Genomic DNA, 10,803 nt, shown 5'->3' with positions numbered 1-10,803 from the left:
CTAGTAAAATTCCTATCAAAATTTCCTGTTATTGGTCCCCTGGGACCTATATTTTTGTAGTTATTTTTATTTGCATCTTGACCTATTGGAATATTTACTCACTGGTATCAGCTTATTTTTTTTCCTGTATTCTCTACTATACACAACAGGAAGCGTCAGGGAGGATCCTGTTGCTATAGTGATGCTATGTGATGAACACGGTCCTGGGAGGCAAGAGAAGCATTCTCATTGCTTCCTTACTAAGAACTGGAAGACGTCACCGGCTCTCTCAGGGACTGTTTCTTTATCCAGAAATGAAGAGGGTATACCAAGCGCTTGCTACCCTCCTTTCATCATGTATCTAATAGTATACCCAGAGAGTATATAATTTGAATCCTCAGAAAGCTACTGAAATGAATTACCCACATCCACGTCTCAAGAAATTTTAGGTTTAAATATTATAAACTCAACAATTCTGATTTTAAAAATCAATACGATAACTTAAAAATCAATAAAGTCTCAAAATGACCTTTACCTTAAAACCATTTAAACACATTTGGAATTGGCAATATTTGTTTCATTTATCTCATACACAGGAGAGAGAGAGAGAGAGAGAGAGAGAGAGAGAGAGAGAGAGAGAGAGAGAGAGAGAGAGAGAGAGAGAGAGGGTATCACTGTGTCACTGTGTTTCTGGATCTACCTAGAATTCACTATATAATCAATACTGGCCTCAAATGTGTGGTGATCTTCATATACTAGGCTTCTAATTATTGGAATTGTATTTGTGTATCACTGCTCTTGGCTGGAGATAGTAATCACTCAAACTTCCTTAAAAAATGACAGACTCCTACATCTACTGATAGACCCAGAATTGTTTGTGGCTGTTCTTGTTGTCTGCACTAGGATGTAGAGGAAACTGCTCCTAGTGCTTTCTCTCTTGGTGGTTCAGATTAATGTAGGGAATTATACGATAGAGTTAAAAAATGTTGACAAAAACCAGACAACACCGAGAGTCCCATTTGGTATTCAGTATGATCGTACTACATTAGTAAAATGAGATCAGAACCCAAGAAAACAACAGAGAACTACCAGCAGACTCTAGGTCTCCTACAGTCTTGGCTTTTACAAAAAAGAAGAGGAAAAAGAAAAGGTAAAAAGAAAACGCAGAAGGAAAGAATTATTTTTCATTAGGTGTGGTATGGAGCACTATGGGAAGGGGAAACTAGATATGTTTGGGACACTTGGCCTGTATTAGCCACTGTCTGCAGACCCAGGAAAAGGGCAGATCTCTGCAGAACACTCAGGGTATTTCTGATGAAAACACTGCAGGAGAGCTGCCTCAGGGTAGCTTTGACAGGCTGCCTCACATACATCCTTTTTTGTCTTTATTGGAAAGGCACTGTTCCTAGCAAAAGCATATCTGGAGCCCTGCTGCCAAACACAGAGGCAACTATGGAGAAGGTGCAACTTGCTTTCTGCTAACAGGGAAGTGCTCATTGTTCCCCCACTGGGCCCAAAGGACCAAGCTGTCAGCAAAGTTGAGACAGATGGGTCTCTGCAGCCGAGCTTCAGGGCTATACAGAGCATCCCTCCCCTCTCCCAGGATCTCCCAACCACCTGCTCTGATGTGTGCTCTTTAGCCTACACAAAGACAACCAAGGTTTCCTTCAAGTCCTCGTCTGAATATGACACCAGAGAAACCAAGAGCCAGCTCTCTTGATTCCCTGCCTTGGAGACCTGCCTCTTCCCAGCCTTAGCCTCTTCCCCTTAGTCACCGGTATGGCCACTATTAGGTGCTCAATAAATATTTGTTTAAGTGGCTCTGTGGTGATTTAAGAGCTAATTAATTTATGAGCCTATAATTAAGCCAATAGCTGGCACATGGCAAGTATCAATAAATTCTTTATGAGTACACAAACTGGCAGAAAGTGTGAAATGCTATTCAGGGTCAGGCTCGGCTCACTAGAGTCAAGGCAGCATTACACAGCAGTGAAGACACTATGGGCTCTCCTGACCTGGCTCCTAAATGCTGTAGCAGTCTCCATGGTTCACTCTGGAGAGCCTTCCTGTGCTACATTCCCTCAGAGCAGTCGTTCTCAAAGACCAGCAGCATCACCTGCTAGAAATGGAATTTTCAGCACCACTTCAGTTAGAAACTCAGAGAGGGATCAGTCTGCACTGAGACAAGCCCTCCTTCCGTGCACCCTTTCACACTATAGACTTCTCTTCCAGGACCATCACTTTCTTTTTATCATCTCTCAGTTGATGAGTTTCAGCAGAGGATTTTAGGTGGTTATGTTTTTTTATTATCCAGAGGACCTTTTAAATTGTTTAATAGGGGATTAAAGAAAAGCAGCAATAATGATCAACACTCAGGTCCAGCTGCAAAAAAATAGATAAGTGAGAGAAAGAGAGATGAGAGAGAGAGAGAGAGAGAGAGAGAGAGAGAGAGAGAGAGAGAGGGAGGGAGGGAGATGATATATAGACAGATGATAGATAGATAGATTGATTGATTGATTGATTGATTGATATATAAGACTCAGGGGAGTCTTAACTTACCAGAAAGACCCCCCTAAGTGCACATGTGGAGATGGGAATCAATGCAAACCACAAGAGGAATTTTTATTTTAATATCCAGCATGCTGGGGTCATGACATGGAGAGAGAATGACCTCTACTCGGGGCTGCAAGGGCCATTTTACAGTCCTCAGGGCAGCCACCATTAGGCACAATGTGATTAGCAGAACAGTGTTACCTTTAAACTAATTGGTTATTAGGGGATGAGGTAGGTGAACAACAGACTCTGGGCCTTTCCTAGCAGTACGGCCCTCCCTGTGGTCTGAGGAATGTAATTTAGCCTCTCTTCTAGGAGGGGCAAGTGTTCCATGACCTTTCCAAAGATCCTGAGCTAAACCTTTCAGATAGATAGATAGACAGACAGACAGACAGACAGACAGACAGACAGATAGATAGATAGATAGATAGATAGATGATATATAGATAAGTCGCTTCTAGGAATGTGTTCCTTTTCAGACCAAACAGGTTCAGTGGCCTCCTATCTGATACAAAGAGAGGGGGCAGACAACAAGTGGGTTGCTCATTGACTGTTTTGTGTTTAGAATTTAGATCTTAAACAAAGATGAAGCTCTCGGTCAATACTCACCTGTCAGATAAGTGGAGTTATTTTTTGATCATTAGAACATTGTAAGTAGACACATGCCGTACAGAATTTTGAATTTGAGTGTTTCTTCAAACACTGAAGCCTCCTCATCTATGGGCATATATCCCATGCCTTTGTTTCAAAAAGTTTGTTTATAAACATCGTGTGACTCCACCTTTGTTTCAAAAGGTTACATTAAAAGCTATGTTGTCATGGCTACCCGTTGTCATGACAGCCTTGTTATGCCTATCCTACAACCATGTCTTTGTTCCAGGAGGACCTTCTGGCTGATTTGCTATGCTTAGGTTCTGCTCCTTTAACACCACCTATTTTGCCAAATGCCACATTTGGACACCCTCTACCCCTGAGCTATATAAAAAAAAAAACCAAAAAAACAAAAAAATCAAAACAAAACAAAACAAAACAAAACAAAAAACCCTTGTCTCCCTTATGCTCAATGCTGATTTCTTAAACTCTAGGCTCAGGAAGAGATAGTCCAATTATATAAATAAAGAAGCATGCCTTAGTTAATTTGGCTGTGATGATTTGGCTTGATGGTCTTTTTTCTTTGCATCTTTGGAATTAAAATATCCTAATGGTCCATTTCTCCCTAAGTGACTAAAAACTATGATACTAAGGTAGACAAGGAGTTAAACACTTGTGATCCCAGAAACTCGGAGGGTAAGACAGGATGCTGAGAATTTGAGGGCAGTGTTAGCTACACAATAATTCCTTGTACAAATAAACAAATAACAAAAACAGAAGCAATGAAGATGACATCACCGTGGGTGTGGGATCACATGGATATTTGTAATCTGTGGACATTTTGATGAGTTTTTCCTGTTCTTTCAGCCAGGTCTGAAGGATTGATTTCATTCCAGGGAAAGTCCTTGACATAGTGACTTCCTTTCCAGAATATTCTGTTTAATATGCTAATGCATTTTGTCAAGTTGCAATATCTTTTCCCAAAACCTTAAATAAGTATTTTATTGGAAACATTTTTCATGTTTAAAATTGAATCGCAACGTTCACTTCATTTCATATTCATTTGATTATGTGAGTGGCCATTTTTAACCAAGCATATAATAAGACAAAACGAATTATGGCTGGTCCATTTAATAGTATTTCCCCCATGTACATATCAAAAATATTTTACTGCTTATACTATTATTATAGTATACATAATACTTTGCTAGCTAACATTAAAAATTCACATTACCCATCCCCATTAGAAATAACTTACCTCATCAAATATTTCTGCAAGTCTCTAAGCAAAAGAACCAAACAAATCATTCTTGTATCTGTCTTTTCCCACTGATTTCCTTAGGAACCTGTGCATTGCTCTGTTTATTTCATTAGGAATCCTAAGAGACTTAAATCCATCAATCCCAATAGTCACTCTACAATAAAGGTTGAGGGATTGGTCTTGTTCATTAAAGAACAGGAAAGCTGAAAGATTGCGTATTTTATTCCAATGCTGACCTATTTATTTACTTACTTACTTATTTATTTAGTGTGTATATGTGTGCTTGCCCATCCTCGAGTGGGGTGTGTGTGTGTGTGTGTGTGTGTGTGTGTGTGTGTGTGTGTGTGTAGCATTTATATGGAAGTCAAGGACTGACTTCATGGAGTCAGTTCTCTCCTTCTACCTTTGCATGGGTCCTAGAGATTAAAGCTAGGTTCCCAGGCTTACACAGCAAGCAGCCTTGTGCACTGAGACATCTCACCAGATCTCAATGCTGGCTTTTTAGATCCCATGCTAAGGTTGATGTTTATTTCCCCCTTGGGTGCCCCTTTAACTACAACAGAAGAGTGTGGCTGCCCATACCCCTGCTCCCTGTCCACCCTCAGCAGGAGCTCATATTCCATGTTATTTATCAACAACTGCTCCAGAGAACTCTGGCCTGTGAAGGCAACAGCTGCAGATCATTTTCTTAATCACTGTAGAAACTTCCAGAGATCTGGATTACACTCACATCCTACCATGAGACCTTTCAAGCAGAGAGTACAGAAAGACTCAGCACTTTAAGACTCTTGGAAACCTTACCACAAATCCATTCCTTACTCTACCTGTTAATGTTGCATGAATCTTCCAAGGTTTTTTGGAACAGTGACTATTTAACTCAGCAGTTCAGTGCTTGCCTTGCAAATATAAGTTCTTGGGTTCAATTCTCCACACTGAAAAAAATAAAACAGAGGTCTGATTTTTACTCTTAAACTAAACCCTGAAAGTTCCTAGCACCATTTCTTTACTTTTCTTTTTTAATTTATTATTTTGTTCATATGAGTACACTGTAGCTTTCTTCATACACACCAGAAGAAGGAATTCGATCCTATTACACATGGTTGTGAACCACCATGTGATTGCTGAGAATTGAACTCAGGATGTCTGGAAGAACAATCAGTGCTCTTAACCACTGAGCCATCTCTCTAGCCCCATTTTAAAAAAAAAACAAACAAAAACAAAAAAAAAAACCCAAAAACAATAAAAAGGGGACGGCAGGCTTTTTTTTTAGAAAAAGATGTGTTTATTTTATTTATATGAGTGCACTGTAGCTGTCTTCAGACACAGCAGAAGAGGGCACCAAATCTCATTACAGGTGGCTGTGAGCCACCATGTGGTCACTGGGAATTGAACTCAGGAAGAGCAGTGCTCTTAACTGCTGAGCCATCTCTCCAGCAGCCCTAATACCATTTCTTTGTTCCTCCCCTCATGACATTGTGAGCCATTCGCTGGCTTTTGCCTTCTCATTCAGGATTTCAGTGGGAGTGAGGAAGTCAGACAGCCTGAAATGCTTGAAAACTCAACCCATCAGTGACTTAGTTGGAATGTTTTCAGTCAGCTGTTCTCCAGCCTCTTCCTCCACAAGAGGTTCTTTGTTGAGTGTGCCCTGCTGAGACTGGAAATTGTCTGGTGCTGGATTCGAACACAGAAGCTTCCCATACCTTCTAGCTTGTTGTCAGTCATGGCTTCATCTCCATGTCAGACCTTGCCCATTTCCCTCACTTATAATTTCTGCAAGAAGAGTTCCTTACCCACAGTCTAACCCTGGCATTACTCATGTATACAATGGCCACATGTTGCTGTGTTTGCATTTCCAAGACATAAGCTGCAAACAGATATCCACAGAGAATACCATATTGGGATGCACAAATCATCCTCCTAATCTGAGTCCAAAGCCAGTCCCCTCCAGACCATACCCCACAGAAATTCTAAGAAAACTTCAAATGATGGAAATACTTTAAAAACCCACTTTGTGAATTCAATGTGGTGAAGACATACCAGAGAGACTTTGGGTCTAGTCCCGAGTCACATGGGAAACAGAACTGGTACAGTGGCTGTTTCCTGAAGTTCAGTCTACTAGTTCCTGGACAGAAAGTTTCAAGACAACAGTCAACAGTGCTACTGTTCAGTGCTCTAGGAGAGAAGCGTAAGTATTTACAAGGAGAATTTAGCTATGCCTGGGAACTTAGGAGGCTTTCCTTAAGAGCAAGTCTTAAACTGAGTCCTGAAACTCTTAACCTATGTGTGTGATCACCATGAGATCTTGAATAATAAGGTATTAATTGAAGATATAGACTATTTTAAAATGATAACAGAGGCAAACAGTATCTTTTTCCAGTTTCATTTTATTTAGAGTGTGATATAGTAAAAACCCATAGATGTCCTAAAAGGAAAAACAAGTGTGTTATCAGTGTGTTAGGAGTTGACAGGTCAGCCTCTGTGCATGAGTGAGCTAGTTGGTTACTGGTGGATGTCTTTTGTCTTGGCTCATTGACTGAAATGGATAGTGACTGGGACATGTGATCATTCTTTGACTTCCGGTCCAAGTTTGCCTTTGCATCTTTAGTGTTATGACATTAGGCTCAGGATCATCACATTGCTACAACACCAATTAGCAATTCTTCCTTCTTTTCATTCACCCTTGAATTATTTGCTTTATCTATCTATCTACGTACCTACCTATCTATTTTTTACCTCTCATATATGATTTTTTTCCTTATAGTGGAGAGAAAATATTACCAAATGACAGGGCTTTGGAACTTCCAGGAAAGGTTAGACAGACTGTATTATATCTGCTTAGAGAGCACAAAGAGGAACTCCATGAAAATAAATTAGTGTGATTTTTTTTTCTTTTGTCACATATGATAAATCAGTTCCCTGGCTGGTGACAGAAATGGGAAGAATAAAATGTTTCCTCATTTCTATGTAACAATAAAGGACTTAACAAGATAAATAAGGGAAATGCTTGAGAATGAAAGAAGAAAACTGCTCTGTGTTTTGGAGAGATATACAGAGGGGTGGGTGATAGGAGGGGAGTTCATCACGTGATAGCAGCTTACCTTAGAAACCTCAAAATGCTTCAAATAAAGCATGGCTTGGGGACAGGGGGGCTTACAAATTCAATAAAAGCCAAAGGATTACAGTAATGTATTTTCTCAGGTGGTCTTATAATTGCCATCCATATCCAACTAGCCAAGGGAAAGAAGGGAAAACAAATGGGAGGAGAAAGGGTAAAGAGAGGGAAGGGGAGGAAGTTGGGCAGAGAGAGGAAGTTGGGTGGAGAGAGCCAATGTTCCTTTCCTTAAAGATTCACACTTGCAGTATTCTGTTTAATAAAGTAAGTTGACTAAAATTTATGTTTCAGCAGAACTGATTTTTATTTAATGAAAATAAGAAATCACAGACAGGAAAGGAACTGGAAGCCGTTGTGTGGGTATGAAATCAAAACCACAGGAGCCAGAGATGACTTGGTTTCTTGGGGAGATGTTTAGAAGATATGGGAAGGGTCTGTGCCTATACATCACATTTGCATATTAGGATGTTGTTGCAGTGTTTCTCAGTTCACGGTTTTCTTTTTCCTGTCTTCTCTGCATTTTTTATCTTTTGTAGAGTCACTCCATCAGACAGAAACAAATTGTCCTAATCTCAGATTTAGCTGGTGGAAAAGGTTCCTGTTAAAATATTGCTTAATGACCATAGAGGTTAATAGAACCCAGGTCCCCAACATCTCGAGGCTGAATTGGGCTGATTATCCTCCATGGAATCATTTCCCCTTATAAGGCCAAAGAACCTCTTCCCTGTGCCCTACCCTCCAGGTCCCCAGTCCCTGGAGTCATTGTGTCCCACTGCTGAAGTGACTTCTCTGTTTATTTTACTGCATTGTATTTTTGGTTTTCTTTGGCATTGTACTTCAGCTGCAAGATGGTCTCTAAATCAGACACATCATCTCCACTTTGACATCTTCTATTTTTAAAGTTTGAATTCATGTTGCACAGAGACTCTAATGAAGCAATTAAATTGAGGTAAACACTAAAAAGGACTCAAAGAAATGAAAAGAGACAACTTGAAAAATGGTTAGAGAGCCCTTAATCTGCACTTGCTCTATAAAGTCTTCAAATGAGAGTATTATCTGAGGTGCTCATGGAAAGCCTCCTGGCTTCTTCAAGGCCTCTTACCTTCTGCAAATGTTAGTTCAATAGTTTTAAATGTTCTCAGATTTTCTGTACTTCTGTAGATGGCCAGAAGTAGAAAGATGGACATTAAACCAAGACTCATAGTTGATGATGTGGCAAGACTCATAGTGCCTCCATCAGATTGTCCAGAAACTACATGGATCCATTCCCTCTTCTGAGTTCATTTGCATTTTATTTTGTTTTATCTTTATATTCTTATCCCCTTAACATTTTACTATGACAAATAAATTCAATTTGATCCTTTGCTTCTAACGGCTTAAAAGTTGTATTGTCACATGATATAGATGTGTGGAGCACTAATCTTACCCACTAGACCCAAGGCATAAGTTTCTAAGTAAAATCAAATTTTAATTAAGTACAATTTAAATATCAAAGTGGCCAGAAAGATAACTCAGCAGGTAAAGGTGCATGTTGCCAAGCCTGAAAATCTGAGTTTCATTTCTGGGGCATACATGGTGGGAAGAGGGAGCCCACTCTCTCAGGTTGCCCTCTGACCTCCACACATATGCCTTGGCATGTGTACACAACTCACACACACAACTAAAGAAATCAAATTTAAAATGTTTTATATTTGAGAATTTAGTAAGTATGTATAAGGAAATCTGATTTTGTCTGACAAGATTTCTACCCTTAATTATCTAATGTTACTCTAATTTTCTCCATACTAACTTCATATCCTGGTTTGGGGTTTTTGGGGGGGGTATTTTGTTGTTGATGATGTTGTTTCTGTTTTGTTTTGCTTTGGTTAACTACTAACTTTAGTTACTACTGTACGTGCATGGCCGTAGACATTTCACTGGACATGGGAGCTCTATCTCAGCTATGAATAGTTCTCCTTCTCTATCAGCAGAATTCACTGATAATAGAGCTCTTTAGTAGAGGGTGAGGCCTAGAGGCTGTCTATCCTATCTAAGCTGGAAGATTGACTCACTTGGTCTTGTATAGGTCTTGTGTGGGAAACCTCAGCAGCTGTTAGCCTGTGAGTCAGAAAACCATGCCATCCATATACTCTTCCAAATTTCACAGAATTTCACAGTACTCTTCCAAATCTTCTGTCTCTTATATTTTGTACCCTTCGTCTTGTGCCATGTTCCCTGAGCCTTCGTGGTAGTAGAGATAATGTGGCTATCCTAGGGCTGAACAACTCGGTCTACCATTTTCAGCACTTTGACTAGCTACATGTCTCAATCTTGACTGCTGTCAACTATAAAAAAAAGCTTCTTTGACCAAAGTTGAAAACAGCCCAAGTATGTAGGTATAAGCACAAATACTTAGAAGACAACAACATGACCATTTAGCCAAATGCTTCTCAAACTGTGAGTAGTGACCCCTTGTTGGTCAAATGACACTTTTACAGAGATCACCTAAAACCATCTACATAGCTATGTTTTACATTATCATTCATAACAGTAGTACAGTTATGGAGTAGTAACAAAAATAATTTTATTGTTGGGGATACCACAACATGAGGAACTGTGTTAAAGGAAGTGTGTGAGTGTGTGTGTGTGTGTGTGTGTGTGTGTGTGTGTGTGTGTGTATGTGTGTGTGTGTATGTGTGTGTGTGTGTGTGTGTGTGTGTGTGTGTGTGTGTCCCAATATCACTGGAGAAAAAAAGACACTTGTAGGTCTTCCTATTTTGTCTCTCTCCTCACAATGTCTTTTTCTAATCACTCTGTGATGTTCAATATTTCAACAGCTCTCTCAACTGCTTATGTCAAGGGGAAATTGTACACATATGTAAAACTCCAAAAGGTAGGATTTCCCTTGAGGTCTCAGGAAAATCTGTTGACTCAGTAGCTGTGGCATTGACTCAAAAGCTGCCCTTCTGCTGCTCTTTTCTCAGCCATTTAGCATAGTGCCCTTGGGCACTGAATGGAATAAAAGTAGATGACACTCAGTGCTTTGCTTTTTTAAAAAGATAAATATATAAACACTAACATTTTAAAGAGTTTATTCACACAGACAGTGATACATGAGTCAGATAGTAACCAAGCTTTAGCTATTGGTTGGCATGGAGAAGGTCTATAAGGAACAGCCTTATAAGGTGCTCACATAAGCAAGACAAAGCAAACCTCTCTGATGGGAGAATGTGGAGTTTCTAGTTAAAAGGTTAGTTTGCTGGTTTATGATTGATTAAACTTGTTTCTTTTGATCCTGCTCACTGAATTGGCATCTAGCAACTGAAGA

The 10,803-nt window shown here is 39.7% G+C and overlaps 1 non-coding gene across 1 annotated transcript; it reads left to right on the top strand.

Annotated features, from left to right (window-relative positions):
• Nucleotides 1-826: 826 nt before the first annotated feature.
• Nucleotides 827-948, top strand: LOC127674295 (small nucleolar RNA SNORA31). The gene has a single exon (XR_007975343.1). It is a non-coding gene; the product is annotated as a small nucleolar RNA SNORA31 (small nucleolar RNA).
• Nucleotides 949-10,803: the final 9,855 nt, after the last annotated feature.

The sequence above is a fragment of the Apodemus sylvaticus genome, chromosome 23 (assembly GCF_947179515.1).
Source record: "Apodemus sylvaticus chromosome 23, mApoSyl1.1, whole genome shotgun sequence".
NCBI classification, from domain to species: Eukaryota; Metazoa; Chordata; class Mammalia; order Rodentia; family Muridae; genus Apodemus; species Apodemus sylvaticus.
The sequence above is the reverse complement of the archived record's forward strand: the minus strand, read 5'-3'. Positions and strand labels throughout refer to the sequence as shown.